This window comes from Lissotriton helveticus, chromosome 12 (assembly GCF_964261635.1).
Source record: "Lissotriton helveticus chromosome 12, aLisHel1.1, whole genome shotgun sequence".
Classification (NCBI taxonomy): domain Eukaryota; kingdom Metazoa; phylum Chordata; class Amphibia; order Caudata; family Salamandridae; genus Lissotriton; species Lissotriton helveticus.
In genome coordinates, this window is record NC_136073.1 from 532300818 (window position 1) to 532326857 (window position 26040).

Below are 26040 nucleotides of genomic sequence, written 5' to 3' on the forward strand. Positions count from 1 at the left end.
GAAGTTGGCCATCCGCAAACAGGGACTCTATCTCGAGGAGCGAGTAGTCTGTCCAGGTCTGCATGGTTTGAGCTGAGTAGTATTATCTTTGCTATGGCTATTCTACCAACTGGGGCCAAAGGTAGGGTCTTCCAGAACCCTACCGATGCCCATCAATGTCTTACGGTGGTTGCCTTCATATAGGTCAGCTGGTTTGAGATAGAGTTGGATGCTAGGTAGCGAGAGGCCTGGGCGCCCCAGGCAAGTTTGATGTCTCCTATCCGTACCTCTTGTGGGGGAAGATTTGGGTTCAAGGGGTAAATGGTGGATTTCATCCAGTTTACGGCCGCAAAGTCTGTAACTGTCTCTGATAGGGGGTCCAGGTTCATCGTTATTTCCTGTACATATAGCAGCAGGCTATATACATATAGGGACACACTGTCGGTGGTGCCCGTCAATGGATTCCTCATGCCCCCCGGTGTAGGCAAATTGCCATGGGCTCCATTGCCAAGGTGAAGAGAAGGGGGGAGAGTGGGCACACCAGTGCTGTGTTTCACTTGGAAAGATGCTGAGATGTAACAGCCCAGGTGTATTCAGGATGTGAGGTTTGTGTACAGTAGCTTTGTGAATGCTAATAGTCTGGGGCCCACTCTCATCCATTGGAGGAGTGAGAAAAGATATGGCCATGTCAGGGTATGAAAGGCCTTCTCCAGGACCAGGACCAGGAACACAGCGTGAGGGAAGTGGCCCTGTATGTGATCCTCAACATGGGAACAGTCTGCATATTTTGGGAGGTGTTCCTGCCCGACACAAATCCACATTGGTCTGGGTGTATTAGTGTTGGGAGGACCTGGGCGAATCAATCCACAAGAATCTTACCCAGGATCTTACAGTCTGCCGACAGCAGTGTAATTGGCTGATATGAGGTCGGTAGTGTCGGGTCTCTTTCGGACTTTAGGAATGATATCAAGAGGGGTTCTCATAAGAAGCAGGGGAGTACTCCCCTTTTCAGTGCCGCCCTATACATTTTCTCCAACCAAGGCATTAGTAGTCTGGAGAATGTGCTATAATATTCTAAGGGCAGGCCTGGGGCCTTGTTATGTTTCATAGCTTGGATCGCGTGCTTCACATCTGCAGATGTGATCACCGTGTCTAGGGAAGACTGTTCCGCTGCCTGTATTTTAGGGATGGCCGGGGGGGGGAGGGGGCGAGGAAATTGTCTACCCGCTCCTGGCAATCCTGTCCGTGACGCTCATACACCTTATTATAATAGTCTCATACACCTTAGCATAATAGCATAATAGTCGTAGAAGGGTTGCAGGACTTGCGAGTCAGCCATCACCCCTGTTGGGCTACGTAATGCTGTAATGGGGCGGATGTCCATGTCCTGGCGAACTAACCAGGCCAATAGTGCTCCTGCCCGGTCCACCTCTCGACGTTCTTTTGCTGCATACACCTTAATATTATATCTACGTAGATCTACTAACGCTTATGAATATGACTTCTGTGCCGCTGCAACTTGAGCTGGTGACGCCTTCCCAGCATCCATGTCTTTGGTTAGGGCCACTAGCCTGCCTTCTGTAGTTGGCGATCTAATGTGTGGCTGACCCCTGCTTTCTGCCTAATACATGCCGCCCTAATGATCACCTTGAAGGCATCCCATTCAAGCGTCCTGGAGGACGCAGTGTGGGCTTTGTTGAAAAATAAACTTGACTACTGTCGGCTTTGTTGTAAAATAGACTTGATTACTGTCCTCTTAAAAAAGTTATATTACATTTTTTTCCTGCCTTTTTAAACCTACATTGAAAAATAAGTAACTGTACCCAAGTGCACATATGAAAACAACCTGTATGTGGCTGTGATAGTGATTAAAACAGTAACAAATATTTTGTTTCTATGTACACTGTTTATTTACTTCCCCCCATATTTCCCTACAGTATATTTAGCCACCATGTTTAAAAAAGTAAATTAAACTTTTCTTACCTGACCGCAGCTCATCCCTGCTTCTGATCTTGACCGTTGCCCTTCCAACGACTATAGAAACAGACACAAAACTGTGTACGTCAAGCCTGAAAGCAAAAATAAAAAAAGGATAATTTTACCCATTGAAGTCAATAAGAAAGTGTGGAAAAATGCATTACAATATAATGTTAAAAAAAATATTTTATGCAAATAATATTTTATATTTCTATAAAACAAGTTATGTCTTGAACTATATATTGTGTTTTGTTCAGATTCTTAATTCTTTTAGTAAATATATTTTTTAAACGGGTGTGGTTATTTATCTTTAAAAATAAAATTATTTAAAATGTTTTCTTATTTGTAAAATGTAGGTTTAATGTTCTTTTATTTTTATAAAATATGTAACATAGTTTATAAGTTAAATCTACCCACACTAAACTAATAATGTTATTAAATGTGCAGTCTAATAATATTTAAGCATGAATACTCGGGTATTCAAATGAATACCTGAGTATTAATGCATTTCCCCACCCAATGCCCCTATATCCCTTGCATTCCATTCCTCAAGATATGTGTTGAAGCCTTACATTTTTTAAATAAAAACACTGTTATTAAATGGACTAAAATTTTTCCGACTCTTCGAATGTGAGATTCTTTATTCTAGAGCAGATTGAGCGGAATCCCAGGAGGGGTAACAGAGTTCTAAAATTGAGGCAAAAGGAATCTAAATACATAGTGGACTTCCAGACCAAGGACCCAGAAGGCTGAATCAAGATGAGGAGTTAGCGATACATCTTAGGGAGTAATTCAACCACGTTGGTTTGTTCATCTTTTCCTTTTTTTTTCGGTTTACATGTGTACCTCCCCTTTGCTAGTAGTCTCCTGTCCCCTCCTTCCCATCGTCATTCCCTCCTCCTCCTAATCTGTAACCAGTGCAAAAATAAGAATCAGTTCTTGTGTTTTTAATGTTTTTATTTTCACTACACTAAGAGGCCTAACCTTAACCCAGATCCATCAGATGCTGACGGAGAGTATAAAACTTTATCTAACTAAGCCAGTGGCCGGGAACACCAAATCTTATAGTAAGATTGGGCAGTCTAGCCCATGGTTTGACAAGGAATGTGTTCTTGCCAAGAAAAATTCGGTTAAGGCCCTGGAAACTAAGAACATCACTCTGATCAGGCAAATAAGGAATGTGTATAATAAAGTCCAGAAAGTTGCCCGTAGAAGGTGGGAAGATGAAAGCTGGGAAGAACCGATAATAGCCTCTAAGCTGGGTGATCAATTCTTGTTCTGGAAGATTGTTGCAAATGGTACCAAGGCAAATATCCCGGCACAAGATTACAACCTGGACCCTAGGTCTTGGTATGACCATTTCGCCCATCTATATGCCCCTCCGGCTCCAACGACTGGAGTTTCTCCAGATATAATTGAAACCCTTTTGTCTTCAAATGAAAATATACCACTTAAATTTAGTATATAAGACATTATAAAGGCAATAACTGCCATTAAACCCTCTAAAGCACCAGGCCCTGATAAGATCCCTGGTGATCTGTTCAAACATGAGCCAGAGGTGTGGGATCCATACATCCTCCTCCTATGCAATTCAATAGCTAGAGGCCAGCCCATCCCAGATTCATGGAAAGGAGCGGAAATCGTCCCGATCCAGAAGAAACGTTCTAGGGATGACCCCTCTAATTATAGACCTATTAGTTTGTTAGATATACTACAAAAGGTCAATGCAAAACAAATCCTAGATAGGCTAAATGAGTGGATCTTAGATAACAACGTACTATCATCATGTCAAGCAGGGTATTAGGCGGAGTGAACACAGGGCAATTGGGATGTCTCTTTCACACCGGATTAGAATATGGACCACGGAGGAATTGCAAATATATAGACAAGCGTTGAGCGAACTGATCGCTCTCAACACTTTTGTTACCTTCCCATGGTTGGTTCATATTCGTAGGTGGTTTTTGGATCTGGGTTTGCGCAGGTTTTGGGAACATCCAAACATGTTAATTCCTAAATCTAAACAGGAATGTAAAACTATTTACTGGAATTTCATTGAGCATAGTGTTATCCTAAATTGTAGATCTGGTACACTCACTACCCAGTTACCCAGTTTTTGATGCTTAAAATAACCCCCTCCTTTGAACTATTTTTAGACGAGATTGAACCTTTTCTTGCTAAAATACTGTATCTAAAATGTAGATACGGTACACTGCTAATCTAGTCATTTACATCTAGGTGGGGGAAAAAGGATGGTGAGGAAATTGATTCTAAATGTACCCCATGCTACTCAGGAAGACAAGAGAATATTGCACAGGTGCAATTTTTTTGCCCGCTGTATGAAATCCCAAGAAAGAAATGGGTAGAAAATATATTGAAATGTTGCGTATTTTAAAGTCCGATACTTATTTTTATTTTTTTATTTTGGAGTTTTCCATAGCGCTGGCCAGACCCGAAGGTATCGGAGCGCTTTACAGCATTTGACGAAAAACAGTTAGGTAACATTAACACACATTATTCAACGGCTCGTAGCTTTACTTTGCTACCGTGACATTGGCTCTTCATCTGTTTGCCTGCTCTCCGCCGAACTAAGGGAGCCAGACTGCATTTGACCCGCGTGTGAGGCTGATTCCAACAGGGGCTGGGACTGCGAGACCCAGGCTGCAGCACAGGATCACCGAGCGCACCTGGAGTCTCTTCCCGCCCCTGCTCCGCACTGATTGGCTGCCTGCCTGTGATTGGCTGCCTGCCTCCCTAACTGCTCGCGGCCCCCGCTCCGCGGGTGCCGCTCGTAGCTTTACTTTGCTACCGTGACATTGGCTCTTCATCTGTTTGCCTGCTCTCCGCCGAACTAAGGGAGCCAGACTGCATTTGACCCGCGTGTGAGGCTGATTCCAACAGGGGCTGGGACTGCGAGACCCAGGCTGCAGCGCAGGATCACCGAGCGCACCTGGAGTCTCTTCCCGCCCCTAGCTCCTCCTATAATAATACTCCCCTGACGCTTAGCGGGACGCGTGCGGGACGCCGGGCTAAGCCCGGGCAAAGGGCGGGCCCTCTGTGGCCCTCAGTGGCTGAGGTAGGCTGGGCCCGGTTATTTTCTTTTTTCATTTATTTTAACACTTGTATCCTGTCGGAGAGTGAAGTGCCTGCTACGCGGGTTCAGTCTACTTACTTTCGTCCATGGACTTTGTCTGCGGGCTGATTGTTTCCCATCACTCCAGTATTCCTTTGGTGTTTACCATTTTAAGTTTACTTACATAATTTTAAACACCGTTATATTAGTGGACATACTTTTTTGTGCGGTGTTATCCCATCTGGAAAATCGTGAGGATGACTAAGAAACTCCGCTCTGGGAGGTTAGTGGGGGGAAGGACCTGTGCAAAAACAAAATCTAACCGCCTAAGAAATAAATCTGTGATTAATTACTCACTTAAAGGACAGTGCCAGCTCTTTGACCTTTGGGAAAAAGCCGTGGATAAGAAAGCAGCTGTGAATTCAATTGACGGTTGTTTACCCATTTCTCAGGCTGGTCCATCTCAGACGGCTGATAACATGGTCTCTTCTCCTACACTGATAGTCCCATTGCAAATTGAAACTACTGTAGGGAGTAGCCCTGCTCTTGTTACTGATCATGTTATGGAGGGAAAACAGTCTACCAATTTTCCGGCGCCACAGGCTGGTAATGCTTGTGCTGGCTCTGGGGGAGATGGCTCTCTATCATTTATCGACCTCGAACTTTGTGGCCGTTATATGAGCACAGGAAGCCCAAAACTCTCTGAAACCTCCAAACCATTTGTGGGCGAGACTCCATCTGGCCTATTGCTATACAGTAGTACTCCTTCAATAAATGCGCAGGATATGTCCGCACTGTTAAATATTTCTGTGTCTCCTGAATTCCATCTGTCAGGAATCTGTCCTCCAGTTGCTAATAGCAAAAAACCAATATCGGAGTCTTTGATTGCCCTTGAAAATTTGCTTTCATCTATATTATGTCTCTTGGGTAAATTTGTGGGCAGCTCGGACTGTATCTTAGAGTCAGTCACAAAAATTTTGAACGCAATGTTGCACAAGGCCCCCGAAACCAGGAGTGCTCCCTGGAATGGGACTGATACTAACCAAACAATGGGGAACCTAAATGTACCTTTGGAGAAGCCTGATATAAAGCCGATAGCTATGGTTCTAGAAAACTCTTTTACGGCTACGTCTGTTTCAGCGGCAATGAATTGTGTAAAAAACTCTGATATTGAAATAGAGGAAGAAATTCAGTCTGATGTACCAAGTGCTGCAGTACAGGAACTATTCCCGATTTTTAAAACTGGGAAATTGGAACTACAAGAAGTGGACGACCAAGAAATAATCAAAAAAAGCCGAAAACATAGAAATGACAAAGGAAAAAAAAGGAAACCTCTGCGTAAATACAGGAAGAAAAGACAAAGGCGGATAATCTTTCAAGACTCTATCGTATCTATTAACAATGAGGGGAATGCCACTAACTCTAACTCGGGGTCCATTAAAAGGGCAAGTGAATCTTGTCATGAACATTTAGGTATGGAGACTAACGATAATTTTCTTCCTTTGCCTCCAGATGACTTGTCCCAGAAGGGTGGTCATGGCCTGATTACCCCGCAGGTGGTTGAGACAGGAAGCAATACCCCGGCTGTACTGGGGGTCCTTAACCCTTTTGCTCCCTCCTTTGCCCCCTCGGTCGGTGCTGATATAGGCCCGTACCACGGTCCTCAGGTAAAAAAATCATTGAATTTTGTGGACACTTTTGTTTTGGACTTTGTTCCTTTATTTGATGTAAATTTGCCTCTAAATAGATCTTGGTTGCTTAAATGCCTTAGTGATCAGGAATCCCTTCACCTTATTCAATCAAGGGATATTGAGTTAGTGTCTGTGATAGGTGAAGATAGCGTATCCAGTATTAGAGTCAAATTTTATTCTAAACTCATTGTAAATTTGATACTACAGCAAATGGAGAGTTTTCAATGTAGAGGTATCGATGTTCTGCCTATTTTTGGTCTGGATGTATCGATTTCTCCTCATGGGATGATCAGACAGGGCGACAAGGTGGATAGGCAATCCTCTCCGTTTGAGGAGCTAAAAATTTGGGTCTCAAAGGGGAAACGGTCAGTCTCTAAAGTACTGCCTCTTCCGCCAATCCAGAACTCCGCCCCAGTAGACGAGAATCATCGGTGGAATTGGCTGCATGGTGTTCTTGCAACCAAGAGCGCCGATAATTCCAAATTATTCCATCACCTTTAACAATCAACTCAAATTAATTTCTTGGAACGCAGCCGGGACACACAGTAGCCCAGAGAAACTTGACTTCTTATTCTCGTTAGGAGCTAGTGTGATCTGTATCCAAGAAACATGGTGCACTGGTAGTATTTATGGAGGGAAGGAATATTTCGTGTTGGAAGCTCCTGCCGCCCCTTCTAGGAAAGGTCACGCTAAAGGGGGAATAGCTTGTATGTTAACTAATAAACTGAGCTGGAGATTTTCGCACTACATTGATCCCAGTAATCTTTTTCAAGCTATAAGTATATCGAATCTCCCTAATTTTCCTAATAAATCCGGCATTGTAATTATTAATGTGTATGTCCCACCTGAAGAGTGTTTTAACATTTTATTGAAGCATGTATTTCAATATATTGGACAGATTAAGAATGTTCCCTCTCCTCCTGATGTCATTCTAGTTGGAGATCTGAACTGTAAAATCTCGAACGTCAGTTTAAATTTATTTAGAAATATACCCAAAGAAGAGGCTTATTTTATTCCACAATCGATTTTTCCCGATAAAATAATAACTAATAAAAGAGGAAAGATTCTCTTGGAGGAACTGTCGATGGTTGAGGGACTTATTTTAAATGGGAGATTTCCTTCTGATACTCCAGCAAATTTTACGCATAAGTCTCCTTTCAGCTCCTCTATCCTGGACTAGGTGATTTCTGACTTTGACATTTTTCCTCATGTACAGGACCTAATGATAGTCCCCACTTCTCTGAGTGATCATTGCATAATTACCATGATACTCTCTCTTAAACCTCCTCCCACCGAGTCTTGGTCGCTTGGTGGTAATGAGGTCACCTTCCAGGGAACTTCGGGTAGGTGTCGTTGGAATAGTACTTTAATAAGAGGTGTACATGATATTTTATGCACAACTATACCAGTATTAAATAGCTGGTGTGGTGTTGAAATCACTAAGTTTGAAAAATTGGTGAGAAAGATCACTTTTGTTGTAAAAAAGGTTAGTGGTGTTGGAAAAAAACCTTATGTCCCTAGTGCATTGCGCACCCTGAACAAGGAAATAAATAAACTTGTGCGAATGCAATATATAGGAAGATCTGGGGAACTTGCTAAAGAAATCTCGAGGTTAAAAAGAAGGAGAATCAGATTAAGACGGAGTTTAAAAAAGGAGAAGGAAGACTCACTGTGGATACATTTACGGGAGGCTGTTGTCCATGGAAAAACTAGAGAATTCTGGTCCATAGTCGGGAGGGGCTGCGGTACTAGAAGTAGTCCTCTTCCTATACCCATTTCGGAAGAGGTATGGTCCGCTTATATTAGAAAGCTGTATGAAGGGAATGATGACACGGGTTTAGACAGTGTTCCTGAACTCTTTTCTGAGGATCAGATTATTTACCCATCTGTGAAAACAATTGAAATGGCTATAAAGAACATGCGTTTGTCGGGGGCAATGGGACCTGACGAACTCCCCATGACAGTCCTAAAGCAGGATTCTTTACTCTGGAGTAGGATTCTTCACCCAGTGTTTAAGTCCTGCTTTGTCACTAAAACTGTTCCAGCCTCATGGAAGGGAAGTATATTGATCCCTATCTTCAAGAAAGGATCTAGGGAGTGTCCCATGAATTACCGTCTGATTGCTCTCCTCGATTCAGTCGGAAAGGTTTTCGCTAAATGTATTCTGGGCTTGCTTGAGGACTGGGTAGTGGAGAATAATATTCTCCCATGTGAACAGACTGGTTTCCGTAAGGAACACGGTACATTGGACAATCTCACTACTCTGCATGTGATTACAGATAAATATGTACGTGTAAGAGGAGGAGTGGTGTTCGCGGCGTTTATTGATTTCTCCACAGCGTTCGATAAAGTCGATCGTCGAACGCTGTGGAGAAAATTAGCTGCTCTTGGCTTACCAGTGTATCTCTTGGAGCTATTACGTGCACTCCACTCAGAGACGTGGTGCAGTGTGCTTCAGGGGGGTGAGAGGGGACTTTCTCCTAAGATCCCCTCCCAGAATGGCCTTAAACAAGGCTGTCTTTTGGCACCTCTATTGTTCTCACTCTACACTGCTGACCTTCCTGCCTACTTAGCAGCATGTGTGGGTATAGCTCCGGTGGTAGGTGGGACCCCTATTTCTTGTCTCATGTATGCTGACGATATTCTCGTATTAGATCTAACCCCTAAAGGTCTTGCTAATCGGCTGAAAGCTTTGCACGTTTTTGCTGATACCCACTGCATGAAAATTAATATATCTAAAAGCAAAGTTATGTGTATCGCTGGAAAAAAGAAATGCCGTTCTGTAAATTTTGGATGGTTTATAGGGAGCCAAAAACTAGAGGTTGTTAAAACCTACACCTTTTTGGGAAAAATTATTGCGGCTAACTTGAGTGAGAGGCCCCATATAGAGCACTGTTCACGTAAAGCTTTTGCCCACGGCAGAGCCTTAAATTCCCTTTATTCTGCTACTGGAAAGAGACACTTTGCTTGTCTTCTTGAAGTGTTTAGGGCTAAGATTCCTCCTACGATACTGTATGGTATAGAACTGTTAGAGTTGAAGAACTGGGAGTTCTGTAATAAAATTGAGGGGAAACTCCTAAGATCTCTATCCAGCTTTAATACTTCCTGCTCTTTGGCAGCCTGTAGGTTGGATTTCGGCCTCAGAAGCAGCTGGGTTCAGGGACTATGCGCCTTGGTAAGATGGGTGGCCTGCTTGGCTAGAGCTGAATCAGGGTCGATGAGGGCCCATCTTAAAAAGGAACTGTTGGGCAATTTCAATGAGTTTTCACAGATGGTTAGGAATTTCAGAAGAGCTGTGTCACTCTTAAAGCTAGATGAAAGTATGTTATTTCTGTATTCATCATCACAGCTAAAACTGGTCCTAAAACAGGCATCGTGGGAACTAAGTCACCAAATGGATAGGAATTTAATTCAAGAGAAAGGGGGTAGTAATCTTCTCCTCAATTCCTACATCATGAAATTGCCCCAACAATATGTAAGTTGGAATTTACCGCATGGTATCCGTAGACTATGGTTTCTGCTACGCTATGATGTACTGCCCTTAAATTCGCTACTCTCCAAATGGTACGGAACCTCCCCTATTTGTAATCTTTGTAGTTTGAGTTCTCAGAACTGTATTCATGTTATGTTAATCTGCCCTGCACTCCGACCATTGCGCTTTAAATGGTTAAAATCGATATGTCTCCAACTGGGTATATTTGATGTTAATGTTTTTTTGCAAGCTTTATACTGTCCCCCAAATGAAATGTTTTGCTTCTATATTTTTAATTTTTTTAAAGGTTTTTTAGCTCTTTATTAAGGTAACCTGGAGAGATTTGATTCTGTGCCCTAGTGCCATCGATTCTATGGATGAAATTTACTTTGTATATGTGATGTAGTTTCTTTTCTTTGTTTGTATTTGTTATGAATTTTATGTGGCCCTTAACCAGAGCCAAACATAATAAAATAAATTGAAGGTTGAAGGTTCAACGGTGGGGATCAGTGAAGGACCTGTTGCATTCGATTGCAGAGTCATCGAGGAGGAGGTAATGTTGCGGGCAGGGGTAAGATGCTGTAGGAAGCAAGACTAATCGTGGTGCCTAGATCCTCAGTAGATGGCGGATCCGCCCTTGTGTGACCATTGTCATTTTGTGAGAGATCAATTGATGAGGAACACTTTGAGCTGGCTTTTGAATTCTTTGAAGGAAGGGTTCGTCCTGACATGAATAGGGATGGCGTTCCAAATTCTGGGAGCATTACCAGAGAAAGACGGAGATAAGGTCCTTTGTTTATGGGTTTTCGGGGGGATGAGTAGCATAGTGCTGGTCCTCCTAAGGTTTCTAGTCTTCCTGCTTTGTTGAATTTGGCGGCTAGATAGGTGGGTTTGCCAGTGTGCAGAGCTTTGTGGGTGAGACAGGCAGTTCTGACGTTAGCACGCAATTCAATTGGGAGCCAATTGAGCTCTTTGTAAGCGGGGGAGATTTATTCGTATTTCTTCACTCCCGTCACCATTCTGGCTGCTGCATTTAGGGTAGCTCTAAGAGGAGCAAGATGTACCTTGGCCGTGCCTGTGAGGGTGGCGTTCCCATAGTCTAATCTGGATAGAACAAGGGATTGCGTGACTTGCTTGAGGTCTTTTGGAGGGATGAAGGGTTTGATTTTATTTAGTAGTTTTAAGTTGAGGAAGGCACATCTTGCCGTGTTCTTGATGTGTTTGACCATGTCAAGGTTGGGGTCTAAGGTTATTCCCAGTGACTTCACGGAGTCTGCCGGGATGAGAGTGCAGTTGAGAGCATCAATAGACTTTAGCCGGTCCGTGATTCGAGGGGTCTGTTCTTTGTTGGCTATGAGGAGGATTTCCGTTTTATCTTGGTTAAGTTTCAGATGGTTATGGGACAGCCATTTTTGGACTTCTATTAGGATGACATGGGGTCTTTGTATGTCCTCTATGGAGGAGGTTTCGAGGTAGATCTGGGTGTCATCGGCGTAAATATGGAAGGGAATGTTGGCTTTTTTGAGGATGATAGTGAGTGGTTCCATTTACATGTTGAACATTGCGGGTGAGAGAACTGAGCCTTGAGGAACGCCTCTGGTTATGGGGTGTAGGTCAGACGTGAAGTTTCGGATTTTTATTCTTTGAGATCAGTTTTTCAGGAAGGTGGTGAACCATTGTAAGACCATGCCATCTGCTCCCGCCCTTTCTCATAGTACTTTTATGAGAAGATCGCGGTTGACCGTATCAAAGGCCCCAGACAGGTCTAGGGGCATAAGTAGACAACATCGGTCCGAGTCCAGTGATTTGTGGATGTTGTCAATGACATTCACAATGACAGTCTCGGTGCTGCATCCTTTTCTAAAGCCCGATTGGTGAGGGTCCAGGAGATCATTGTTGTCCATGTGATTCGAAAGTTGGCAGAGAACACATTTCTCTAGAAGTTTTGCTAGGAATGGGAGATTGGAGACCGGTCTGAAATTGTTGAGGTCGTTCGGGTCAGCGCCTGCTTTTTTCAGTAATGATGTTACCTGACCGATTTTGAGGCAGTCAGGTATGGATTCTGTTTCCAGGGAGCTAAATATGATCTCTGACTAGTGTGCCGCTAGAGAGAGTTTGAGATTTTTAGCCAGTTGCGCGGGGAGAGGGTCCTCCATGTGTGATAAAGGCTTCGACCCGGTGGTCAGTTCCATAATTTCAGTTTCAGTGACTGGTTTGAATGTTCTCCAGTTTTTTTTGGAGTGCCTGAGTGGGTTCATGACATCTATGTCGAGTAGCAGGTCTTCATTGGGAGGACTATGGTGGTCCTTGAGTGAGAGCTCAATCTTTGATATTTTTTCATTGAAGAAATTGGCAAATTTGTTGCATAGTCTTTGGAAGCCGGAATTGTGGAAGTTGATGGTTTGGTTGTTTGTTGCCTGATGATGTTGTTGAATAGTTCTTTCGGTCGATTTTTAGCATTGTTGAGTGCACCGCAGAAGAAGGTGGATTTTTCATTTATGATGTGCTTTTTCTAGCTACTACGTTCCTTTTTGAGTTGTTCCAGGTGTGTAGTTGAAGGATTACTACGCCAAAGTCTTTCTGTGGCTCTTAGTATTTTCAGGTTTAGGTCAGTCTTGAACCATGATCTAGATGGGATAGTCTTGGATCTTTTCCGTTACAGGGGAGCTATTTGGTCTAGCATGTCGTTCAGAGCCGCATTGTATTGTGAGGTGAGTTCTGTTGTGGACCAGTCGCCTGCGGTGGAGGAGGGTAGTGTACTTCACCTTTCTTCTAGTACCTCGAGGGGGATCTGTCTCAGGTTTCTCGTCCAGTGGAAGTGTTCGTTTGTGTTGCCCGATCGATGTGACTTTTGATTAATATGAAAAAGAATGAGATGGTGGTCTGACCAGTCCACTGGGAGGGTACAGTCTATGGTGATTGCGTCCTCGTGAGCTATGATGGCATCGAGAATTGAGCCTTTGTTGTGTGTTTGTTTGATGCAGTGTTGGGTCAAATTGTTATTGTGGAGAAGCTCATTTAAGGATTGTATCAGAGGGTTGTTTACCTCATTCCAGTGGAGGTTTAGGTCCCCTAGAATTATGTAGCTCGCATTTGATAGTGAGCAGTGTGAGATCAGGTCTGCAAGGTGGTCACCAAATGCCGGAGTGTTGCCAGGTGGGTGATAGAGGAGGTGGCAGTGAAGCAATTTGGTGTCTGCGGTCTTGATGGTGGCAGTTAGGTATTCCATTGTATTGTATTTGAAGGAGTCCGTTTCTGTTATAGAGATGTTATTTTTATGAATGATAGCAGTCCCCCCTTCGCTGTTTTTTTCTGTTCTTGTTTATGATTGAGAACCCTGGCGGTACTAGCATATCGAAGATGGGGGGGTGAAGATTCGTTTAACCAAGTCTCTGTGATGAACGTAATGTCTATGTCGTGTGTTAGGATGGTTTCTGCCAGTTCGATTGCATGTTTGTTCGCAGATCTGCAGTTAATGAGCATGCAGTTAGTCGCTCTCTCGTTCTTGTGTTGTTCCCTTGGGAGGTCAATAGGAATATTAGCGAGGTATGCTGGCGGTTTTAAAAGGAGTATCAGTATTACAAAAACCCTGTCCCTTAGATGATAAATGTCGGTATTCGTTTTTAGCAGTAGAGAGGCCAACCATCAATTTCTACTACTGCACCACCAAACTTAGTGATTTATTCTTGGGGTGTATTACCGCACCTCGTACAAATTTCTTTATCTAAAAAATGGGGAAATTCCTTGTAAACTTCAAAAAGACAGTCAACCAGAGGACAGAAGGATGTCTGGACCAATAGTTTGCACAGTACATAAGAATCAAAATCAAGTGTGAAAAAATGTGTGAAGAACAAAATGACCCCTCGCGGGCACACCACCCTCGGGGCAACTGGCAGGTACTCACCAGCTTAGGCCCCTTTTCTCATCATAGGTAGTCATTTTGTTAAAAAATAAAAAGTGTCCAAAATAAAAACAAAAAAGTGCAAAAGTGCAATGGAGCAAATAAGTATTCACTCCATTCGTGACAAACAGTGATTAAAATTGACAGGCACACCTTTCGCACAACTTTATTCTGGATTATTAGGCGTGAACTGTTGAATTAAAAAGGCTGGTAGCTAACTCCGCAGACCATTACCTATTGCCATACCTAATGGTATGCAGAATTAGCTACCAGCCTTTTTAATTCAACAGTTCACGCCTAATAATCCAGAATAAAGTTGTGCGAAAGGTGTGCCTGTCTATTTTAATCACTGTTTGTCACGAATTAGTGAATACTTATTTACTCCATTGCACTTTTACACTTTTTTGTTTTTGTTTTGGACACTTTTACAAGTCTCATCAAGTGAAAAGTCCCAAACGAAGGTCAAAAAATTATATATACAAAAAAACTACTATAAACTAAACAAATTATGTGTGGCAAAGCCATTCGTGGTAGAGGTATATGCGTGGTAATGGTTAAGGCAGCGACGTGGGACAAAGTTAATAAAAAAGCCTCGGAACCTGATTTTCGGGGTCGGATCATGTTTTACCAGGAATCAATCCGTGTATTTGTGTAAATGTGGTACCATCACAGGCAAACAGGAAACTACAGAGTGAGAGACAGTGAGCCAGAAAGAGTATAACCCGGGTTAAGAAGAGTATAACTCGAGAGAGTGGGGTTACAACAATATCAGCAGTAGATCGGCAATAACAAGGAGATAAAAGAAGTGAGAGTTTTAGATAAAGTAAGGGAGAAAGGTGGAGATGTGTGAGAGACAACTGCCTGCCTTGTAGAATAAAATCACGAAAATATGAGTAAAAGTATAAATCATACTGAGTAGCAAATGTATTTCAAAAAGTTGTGTTGTGTGTTTGTTTCTCAACAAGATGTTTTATTTATAGGATGTCGTTTTGAAGTCATACTCCTGCCTAAGCTGCATTTTTCTTCTAACAAGAGAGGCCAGCATACCAAACATTGTATTCGCGGTACTTTCTGGACATTGATATGAATAAATACTAGACACGTACTGGCGATGACCTGGTGGTTTGTTAAAGAATGCAGTAAACAGGAAATATTCGTCTCCTTTCTTTTCTCGTATTACTTTCAGGAACACAGATCCAATCTAAGGCAAGAGTTAAACAGTCACATATGTTTTACAGAGCTGCTTTGGAGAAACGCCAGAAAAAAAAGCATATATTTATAAATATATATGTGAGCGCACGTGCATAAATTTCGCATGAATTGATGACTATAAGTATTCCATATTATGTTTATGAACAACAGTGTTGCTATGCTATCGAACTAAATTAGGCCTTTCTACGCCGGGCTTGTTATGCATTTGCGTATTAGTCATATATTATTCATGCATTTAACTCCAGATCCTCGAGGGAGAACCATCATGAAAAGCGCGGGATTTGTCTGCATTAAATAATCAAGATGAAAGCAATCCCAGGAGGAGATAAAAACAGTGGCTGTGTTTGTACAGCAAGTCTTTATGCTACAATAGCTTTAAAAAGGAAGAAACTGTAGGCTTTATTTAGATTCTGGTGGACAGGATGTTTCGTCATAAGCGTGGCGTCCGCCATATTACAACTGGCTTTATAGACAGGATAAGGGTCACGGTTTGATGGAATAACCTATATGGCAAGTTCCAAATAAGGCCCTGAGGCAATTGTGGGTATGGGGCATTTTATCATATTGCTTTTGCATAAACCCTGAATATCTAAGTAACCTGTACACCTTCTGTCCAATACCTTTTTTTTCTATTTGTTATCTTATTTAAACTTATTTCCTAGGATCCCAATAGCACTTTCTGTTTCTGCATTATATCTGAAGCTGTTAAAGAAGACTCTTTCCAGGTATGTTCTTTAGCTGTAATAACTCATACTGTATCCTCTATCACGAGGTTGCCCCAACTGCATTTTGAAAAATATTTCCAAAACTAACACCCTGAAAGAGTCATAGCCCCCTCTGGAGGCACCCTGCACGCCAGGAGCCAACACACTAGCACATATAACCCTGTGAACAGGAACATTTAGTTTTTTGGGCGGTGGTATAGTCAGATTATCTCGCATATATCACACTGCCATGACAGGTACTTTATATCGTCATTACACAACTTTGTTGTTCAATCAATCAAACAAGAAGGGTGAATCTTATGACGTTAGTAGATACATTACTAGTCCACCGCATCTGGGGAACCACACAAACCCCCCATCCAGCACCCTGGTCGCCCCCACCACACACTGGACCCGTTGTTCGCTGGGCATTCTCCTCATTTTCATCGTCTGCCTTACTGTGCAAGTATGCCTTAAATGGCCCCCATATGTCGCGCGGTCTGCTGCGGACAGGCATCAAGGCATTGAATGTGTCGGCTTCAGCATTGCAATAAATCATCTCTATGCCATTCCAAATATCGTCAGCACCGGACTCCTCATCCAAAGCATTGTGACCCTCCTTTTTTGCCAATAATCGGCCTAATGCCACCAATCGTCTATGTGTTTTTAGGTATTTCGCAGTCAAAGCCTAGTAAGGCTAACATTGGCAAGTCTGGGAGTGGCTGCCCTACCATTTCCTGAAGTTCGTTCGCCACTTTTGCCCAGAATCCGTGGATGTCAGGACAGGACCAAGCTAAATGACCAAACCCAGCTCCCTCAGTACCCCGCCTCGCGCATTTATCATCATTGCGCAGTCGTATTTAAATTAACGTGCTGCAGTGTAATATACTCTGTTAAGGTATTTAAAGTGCACCAAACGTTGTCTACCATTTTGTGATATCGTTTAAGTCAGTGGTTCCCAAACTTTTTTGACCTGTGGCTCCCTTGACCTTATCGGCAGTTGGCCGTGGCTCCCCACCATTTTTTGACCGGTGGGGGGTTGCAGCCGCGGGCCGTGGAGGGAGTTACGGTGGGACAGGGAGGCGGGGAGGGGGAGGGGCAGGGTGGAGGGTGCTAAAAAGCGGCATATGGATAATTGCAGGTAAGTAAACAATTTAATTAATAAAACGAATTTGGTATTGCGCCTCTAACAGAATGCCCTTCTGTACACTGAGGCAGGAGGAGCCCACCACATGCTTGAACACCCCTGACTGCCCCATTATCATTCAGTAAGTGGCAATCCGCCCCATACAGAATTTCAATGGGCGGGAGGGGCTGCTCCTGTGCTCCTGGTGGAGTGTGAGGCGGCTCCAGCAGCGGGGGTGAGGCCTCTCACAGGGGAGCAGCGCTGCTCCCTGTGATGGCACTGGAATTTATGGACGGTTGGTCACCCTAGCTGTGCGCAGCGCCCCTGGCACCTCATTACGGCGCACTGGGGAGCCGCGGCGCACAGTTTGGGAACCACAGGTTTAAGTGATTGAGCAGCAATGTCCACGGTTTGTCCGTTATTGCTATGCCCAAGTCGTCCTGCCATTCCTGCCGTGCCTTTGTGTTTGGTGGGATGGTCGGGTGCCGCATAAGTTTATATAGCATTGACATTTATATCACATTATCATTAACACCATCAATGAGACAGCTGTGAATACAACGTTTTTAATTGGGTTGAGTAGGTATTATTTAATGACGTTCTTTCATGTGTTTTTAGTTATTGGTTTAAATATTGAGAAGTGACAAGCATTGTACCTGGTATGCAAGTTATGGTTTACATTAGTTTTTTTGTGTGGGCAAATTATGGATTGTGAAGCTAACCATACATGACAACTATCTATGGTTTTGAAAGTGCTCAGCAAGGATTGGTCACAATGCCTCGCCTTTGGCCAGTCCTTGCACCCAAAACATAGCTGCTGGCCTTGCAGGACCTAGGAGTTAATAAAGACTAGCTTGCCTATTACGTTTTATTGTCAGTTTTCCAAAGTCATTTTCTAAATAGCTTTTGTGTTTTTTTCAGTTAGGTGTTTTCACTGAACAGTGCTGGAACTTTAGTGGCAAATGGGCACTTTATTTGACTCCCCCCCCCCCCAAAATGAATCCACCATTCACTGTGGTCTGTAAGGTGGACACAAGAGAAAATGTTCTCTTATGGCCAACCCATCAGAGCCTTTGTCCCTGTCAACTGACAGAGTTTGCAGTCTCAGAATGGATGAATGGAAATAAAATTGCTCTCCCAATCTAATTTGAATATATTTCGAAATGTTGGGATGTAAAATTTAATTGAAACTGGATTTGAGGATAGTATGTAGATTAACGACCAAGATAACTCTAAATTCTTAACCCATTCAAGTCAACCCAACCAATTGTTCTAACACTAATTTCTCTGGAAACTACTGAACGGATTTACACCTACTGTTGCTGTCTGTCTACAAATTGGATTAATATTCATTTTGGGCTGGGATATAATAGTCATAGCAGCAATAATGTACTAGTGGCAGATGCATCCTGCTATACCACATCCGCTTATAGTACCTACAAGGGTGCTGCTGTATTTTGTGCAAATTTATTGTTGCACTCACCCATAATTTGAAGGTGATAATCCTAACCAGAAACTGTCAGTGCTTCAGAAGATACTTCACTTACCAAAGTGACCGTCAGGCATAGCAGAAGACGGATGCTGCTATGAAGTGCACCTTTTGCAGTTAAATAATCTATATCAGGCTCCACAAAGCCTAAGTATAGATTGAACGTCATCAGAGATAGAGATCAAAATGGTTTAACTTAAGGTTTATTTGCCTTTGACTCTTATTTGCATCTTATGACAATTATAAGTCTTGTTATAGAGACTAAGGGGCCGATTAGGATGGCGGACGGACTTGCGTCCGTCCGCCACCCCTGAGTAGGAGGGACCGTCCGCATGGGCAGCGGCGGTCCCTCCATGGCAATTAGGATGTGACCGCCAGGGTGGCGGTCACATCCTCTATTTTTAACATTGCGGCGGGTGCAGCTTCAAGCTGCACCCGCCGCAATGTTAAAAATGCATGTGTTGCATTTACATGCACAAAGCGACAGGCACCGCACGGTGCCTGCTGCTTTGTGTACGCAAATGCAGGGGGGGTACCATAGGTACCCCCCATGTGCACCCCCCACCCCCCATTCACCCAGGGGGCCCGCAACAGGCCCCCAAGGTGAATGTCCGTATGCTTTTCCATGGCGGAAAAGCCGCCGTGGAAAAGCACATTTACACCAACATCATAATATGGCGGACGGTGTCTCATAGACACTGCCTGCCATGTTATAGCTTTTCCGCCGCGGTCGGAAGCCGACCGCGGCGGAAAAGCGGCGGACGGAATTCCAGACCCACCAGCCATCCTAATTTGGCGGTGGGTCTTTGGAGTCTCCGCCGCGGTTTTTCCGCATCCTCCAGGCCGGCGGACACTTCCGCCGGCCCGGAGGATGCGGAAAAACCGCCATCCTAATCGGCCCCATAATGTGATTCATGGTTGGGCTACTTTGTAGTATTCCAGCGTGAAGTGATTACTAGATACTTCAAGGCAGAAGAGGACAGAGCCTTTTCTATTTTTGCCTGAGCAGTTCATTCACAACATTCTAAGCAGCACCGGTATTTACTGAAACATATTACACAAGGCAGACGCAGTTAGCATAGACAAGAGTGCACCCAGAACATAGACAACAGCAACTATCACACACAGCTGTCGAAAAACCTGAGACGTTCTATTCAGTAGAGCTAGAAGCCCTAAAGGAGTAGATCCAGTGACAAGAGGAGAGGGTGAACAGGGTTTCCTCTGGCGTTAGAACTATATATGTTCATGTCCGCTCCATGTTCAGACACAGGAACGGGCTCTTTTGTTCAAGACATAGAAGGCACTTTAAGGAGCCCTCATCATAGGATCGTTCATTTTTATAAATGGAAGACGGGGAAATAAGATCATACAGGCCAACTCCCACCCTACATTCTGTAGGAAAAAACTCCAATAGTGGTTTGGTGGATAAGAGGCAGAGTAGAGAACTCAGACGAAACATACTGCACGACCTCAGTTTTCCACCCCCCTGGCTATCCAACTGTCTGACTAGAAGGTTTCTCCCTGACGTCCATCTCCAGTGGCCTGACAACAACAGTCTCCACAGAATATGATTTGAGGCGTCTCCACACAGTGAAACAATGAAGGAAGAAATGCAATTTGTTGCTGTATAGTACCACACTTGTGGTTGGAAGGGGTTAATTAAAACGAAATAATTAACGAGTATGATGAGGAAAAAGAACAACATTCTTTTTCAGGTGCAGAGATAATTCTATGTATGCAATGTACAATATTTCTGCTAATTATTTTTTATTATAATATAAATACTTACTAATATTATTGCTATCATTATCATTGATTGAGAGCGCATAGGAATTTTAAGTTCACATTACATCTGTTCAAACCTCTTCTATTTATTACTCAATTTCTCTGCACAGCACCAAGTTGGCAATTGGAAAGATGCAGATATATGTTGTTTTAGCAGTAATGAAGAGAAATGTGTACTTCAGTCCCCGTGTACCTTATACACCAAGCATTATGTTACAATGTAAGGAAATAACAGTTCTTATGGCTGCGTCGGGACGGTGAACTTCGCTTCGTTGGCCTGAGTTTGCGGATTTTACAGCACTCCTCCGAGCATGCAGAATTCTGAAGGAGTTAAGTTGGCGACTGCGAGCGAGGAAAATCCAACGTTAGACCACCTCCCAGGGAGATTTCACAACGCATGCGGGTGAGGATGAGATAGAGAAACTATCCGTTCGCATTGAGGAAGCTTCTTCTAGAGTACAAAACCTACTTGAGGGGCAAAAAGAAGCAGCGCCCTCTTGCGCTGTGCATAATGCTTTTCGCTCTGATTTTCCAGCGCGGGACAAACACTCGGCGCTAAAAACTAAGCTTGAACGATATGACCTATGGCACTACACAGCTTGCAGAACTCCATGTAGCGCAGCTGAGTTTTATGGGAACTCCGCAAACTCTGCCCAGGTCTGCTTAAGGCACAAACAAGCAATGCCAGAGCTTATTATAAATTAGAAGGCTATTACAAAACGAACAGTCACTCTAGAGCTGTAAAGGAAACGAAGAAAAGTAAACAGGGCACACTGATCAGCAATGCTGGCCAATCACTGAGGAACTGAGAAACTGAAACAGGCCAAACGTAAATTTTTTTGCATATATATATTTTTATTGATTTTCAACCCCATTTAAAAAAAAATGTATTGGTTCCGGTCAACATCGAACACAGCATACATTACAGTACATCACAGTAATATATAATATAAAATTACATCTCAATTTATACATTAAGAATCATTTGTTTCTGTATTTGGGGAGATCACATACATGTCATCACAACTCGGGGTTCCCTATCTGACTCTAGGTTCCTCAAGTGCACTACCATACAATTAATAGTGAATACAATTCTTGGTCATTCTCTTCCAACATTACCCCTGGTCTCCTCCCACCAGGAAGCTGATAGAGGTGTCTCATATTCTATTGTCTCGCTAGTGCCCTGCCCTTACCCGTCCATCTGTGCAAGTTGGGGATATTGCATCAGAGGATCCCAGTAATCTCTAGGTCTGGATTAGGGGTGGGCGGAATTTGCGTAATCCAGTTACGCAAATCTCCGCGAAACGGTAAAAAATCTCCGCGAACCTGCAGAAATTCCGAGAACACGTGGAATGGCTTGTTCGCGATGCTTTTTTACTGTTCGCAATCGCTGTTTGCGTGCTCGGGGGGAAGTATCTCGCGAACACGCATTTGAGAACGCGAACAAGCAAAAAATTAATGAAATCGCGGAATGCAGAATTTTGGGCAACTTCGTGTTCTCCGCGGGACGCGAAATTACCCAAATTCTGAGAGCGGAACGGAATTTAATGCCCAGGCCTAGTCTGGATGCCTGCGGTAGTTCTTCCGCGTAGACCTCCAAGGTGTCTCTACAGTATGACATGTCCTTAAGCCAGTCTTTGAACCTGGGGGGACATTTACTACCCCATCTGATAGCAACACAGCGCTTATCTAGCAAAAGCGCTACAGCCAAAAATGTCCTTCTTTTTACAGGTGTAAGTTTATATATACCTAATAGGCATACAAGTGGGGCATTTGGTTTCATTTCAGATAACATAGTTGTGAGTGCTCCCGTAACTTCTTCCCAATATTTGTGTATCCGTGGGCAGGCCCACGCCGTATGTAAGAAGTCTGCATGTAAAGCCTCGCATCTATAACACATATAATTTGGCCAAAGGCGGTATATGTGTAACTGAGTCGGGGTATAATAAAATTGGTGTAAGAATTTAAAGTGTATTATGCGCAAATTGCAGTTTGGCTTCAGCAGTTGAAGCTGTGTGCAACTATATTCCCAATCTTGTTTACTTATAGTGTCACCCAGCAGCATTTCCCATCTATTAAACAATCTGTTCACAGTTTCGCCTTGCTCTGATTGTGCCGCGTTGTATAAGCGTGTGACTAATTTCTGGCGACTAGGTGAAACCATCAGCATTTGCAGTGCTTGCAATTGTGGTGGTTCCTCCGGGAATGAGGCACATAGTTCCCTCATCACCGTCTGCAACCGCAGATGAACAGCTTCATGGGAGTATTGTGTATACTTAATGATGGGACTTCCCTCTCGATGAATTAACCGTGTGGGAATACATCTGCCATAATATTTAGTTTAATTTCGCCTAACAGCTGTAGCATACTTTTTTCCTGCGTAACTGACAATCTCGGGTGGTACGCGATAGGAAGTGATGGTGCATAAATGGGAAGTTTTTTCGCTCGACACGCTGGCATATACCAGGCTCTCGAGGTACAGTGCACTGTTTGAATCCTATCATTGTGGGTAAAGGGCACTGGGTTCGACACATAGGCTGTCAATGGGGTCAGGTATACACCGTCCCTTTCCACTGACACGTGTAGTATGTACGTGTGTGGTTGTAGCAAGTAGTGAGCATGTTGTGCCAGTGCACAATAATAATATAGCTGGAGGTCTGCTGCCCCGAATTCCCCTTTGTGGTATGGTTTCGTCAGTATGTCCCAGCGTATTCTGGCCTGTTTTCCCGCCCACGTTAGCTTCTGCATTGCAGTCCTCAGTTTTGAAAACATTGCCTGTGTTAGCCAAATAGGAATATAACTAAATAAGTATAAACATTTTGGTAGGGCAATCATCTTTTGCAGAGCTATCCGATCTGCTAGTGAAAGGGGCATCCGTATCCATCTGTCTATCTGTTCGTCCAGTTTAGTTATTGCCCTGCCATAGTTTTCTCTTACCACCAGTTCCGGATCCCTATGTATCCATATGCCCAAATACTTTACCGGGTCCGTGTGCACCTTCAGGTGGTAGACTAGATTTGGCTGTGTTGTGGCCAATGTAAGCGGTATGAACACCGACTTGTCACAGTTTATTCGGAAGCCTGAGTATTGCTCAAATAGTACATATTCCCTTATAAGTGCGTTTAAATGTGTATTGGGGTGTCGAGTGAAGAGCACCATATCGTCAGCATAGAGGGATATGCTGAGGGGGCAGAGATGGAATTGCAATGCTGCCTCTGAGTGTTTCTGTCCAATCTTACAGGCTAAGGGTTTTAATATTAACGTGAACAAGATAGGGGAGAACGAGCAGCCTTGTCTCGTCCCTCGACTTATATTGATGGGAGCCAATGTGTGTCCGTTTATTCTAACTCTGGTGATGGGATTGTTATATAACATTTCTATCCATTTAAGAAATGGCTCTGGAAATCCCATTCTGCGTAGCACTGTAAACATGTATACCCATCCGACTGAATCAAAGGCTTTTGCCACATCCAATAGGGCCGCTGCGAATTCTGAGTCTAAATGGTGATACAGTGCAAAGATGGTACGGAGATTGTGAGTAGTGGATTGATTTGGTACAAACCCTGCTTGATCAGCAAATACCAGTTTCTCCTGTAGGAGCTGTATCCTGTTGCGATAATTTTTGCTGGAATTTTTACACCGATATTGATTAAAGATAACGGCCTTTAAGAGTCGCATTTAGTGGAGTCCTTGTCTGGTTTGGGAAGTGCCACCAAGAGGGCTTCTCTTAGTGAATCGGGTAGTGTGCCGTCTTCATATGCTTCCTCATACATTTCGGCTAAATATGGTATCAACAGATTACGGTATTCTTTGTAAAATTCTCCGGGGCGCCTGTCTGGCCAGGTGCTTTATTATTTGGGAGAGTTTATTGCGTCTAGGATTTCATCTTTAGTGATATGATGACTCAAGAATTTCCGGTGAGTATGTGACAGCCATGCTATGGCAATATCTTGTAGATACTGATCAATTTCTAGTGAGGTGACGTTTGTTCTTGTGTCATAAAGTTGACAAAACTAGCTCTTGAAGCAATCTAAAATAGATGAGGTGTTGTATAGAGTGTGATTGTCTTCATCTACTATCTGTGTTTTGTAGGACGCTGTTGGTGCCAGCTTGATTTTGCTTGACAAGGCTCGTCCCGGTCTACCACCCTCTCCATAAGTACGCACTGTGAATCTACGTGATTTGTATTTTATTTCGTCTGCTGAATGTTTTTGATAATCGTCCATCGTTTCCCTTATTTTTGCTAGTAGCGCAGGGTTTTGTGTTAGTATATGTTCTCCCTCTAATTGTGCAATGTCTCTTTCAATCATGTTCAGTTGCTGAATGTCCTTCAGAATGCCATCATGTTTGTTAATGCAATGTCCCCTGATCATGACTTTAAATGCTTCCCATAGCGAACCTGCACTATCCACTGACCTTAATTTTAAATTAAAATAGTCATTACGGCTTGGTGCAGTTCGCTATGAAACACAGGGTCCAGTAGGGCGCTTCCCTGTAGCTTCCATGTGAATTGCCTAGGTACATAGGTAGGGACGTCCAATGAGAGGCGGACAGGTGAGTGGTCAGATAATGTTTTGGGTAGGTGTTCAATTGTCTTTGTCCATGTTCATGCATCCTGTGTGATCAGCCAGTAGTCTATTCTAGACCATGTGTTATGCGTTGTTGACGTGCAGGTGCCCTCTTTACGTCTACCGTGTCTCAGGCTCCATTGTTCAGTCATTTCCCATGTGTCCATGCCCTCCTGCAGTGCTCTAGCAGCTTGTTTGCCATACCGTTCGTTACCAGTCAACCTATTGAGGGCTGGGTCTAGACATGTATTAAAATCCCTTCCCCATAATACAGTTGTGCTTGGCAGTTCTTTAAGTTTGGACCATATGGTCTCATAAAAATTGGGGTTGTCATTATTTGGACCGTAAGACGTTACTATTGTCAGTATTGTACCCTCAAAATGTCCATGTACTATTACGTACCGACCTTGGTCATCTTTATTAGTATTTATAGGTTGGAAGGGAGTACCACGCCTAATTAACAGCATCACACCTCTAGCATATGTTGAGAATGCGGACGCCATACAATATGTTGCCCATCTCGTGCCCCCCCTAGCTTCCGTTAGAGATGTGAGATGCATTTCTTATATACAGACAACGTCAATGCCATGTCGATCAAAGTATGTCAACACTCTACGTATCTTCAGCGGAGTTTGAAATCCACGAACATTCCATGTCATGAATGTCAGTTTTCGGGTCTTTGAGTTAGTATCAGCTATTTCTATGGTCATACCACTCTGAGACCTCCCCCGCTGTGAAGTCCATGTGTTGGTGAAATAAAATAAATGTACGCTTACTCAACGTCGACCGGACTTTTTTACATTCCTATCCCACACCCTCCACCCACTCCGCCCTTTCCAGTGTAGTGGAGCCAACCCAAGAACAATTCAACCTTTCGCCCATCTTCCCCTCCCACCCCCCAACAACTAAAACAAAAAAAAACACAATTATTAAACTGGTGTGGTTCACACTGAAGGTGCAAGAGCTGGCTTCCCATTTCTTGTGGAGAAAAAAACAGTGGGATAGTGAGCAAGAGCAAAACAGGACTTCAACAAACCAGAAACCCAATTTTGATCATTAAATCGTG

General features: G+C 43.4%; 1 long non-coding RNA gene across 1 annotated transcript in view; it reads right to left on the reverse strand.

The window, feature by feature from the left end:
• Positions 1 to 1958: 1958 nt before the first annotated feature.
• Positions 1959 to 26040, reverse strand: part of LOC144797633 (uncharacterized) — a 432819-nt gene continuing 408737 nt past the window's right edge. The window contains exon 3 of the long non-coding RNA XR_013603431.1: positions 1959 to 2048. This is a non-coding gene — a long non-coding RNA (uncharacterized LOC144797633). The remainder of the gene's footprint in view (positions 2049 to 26040) is intronic.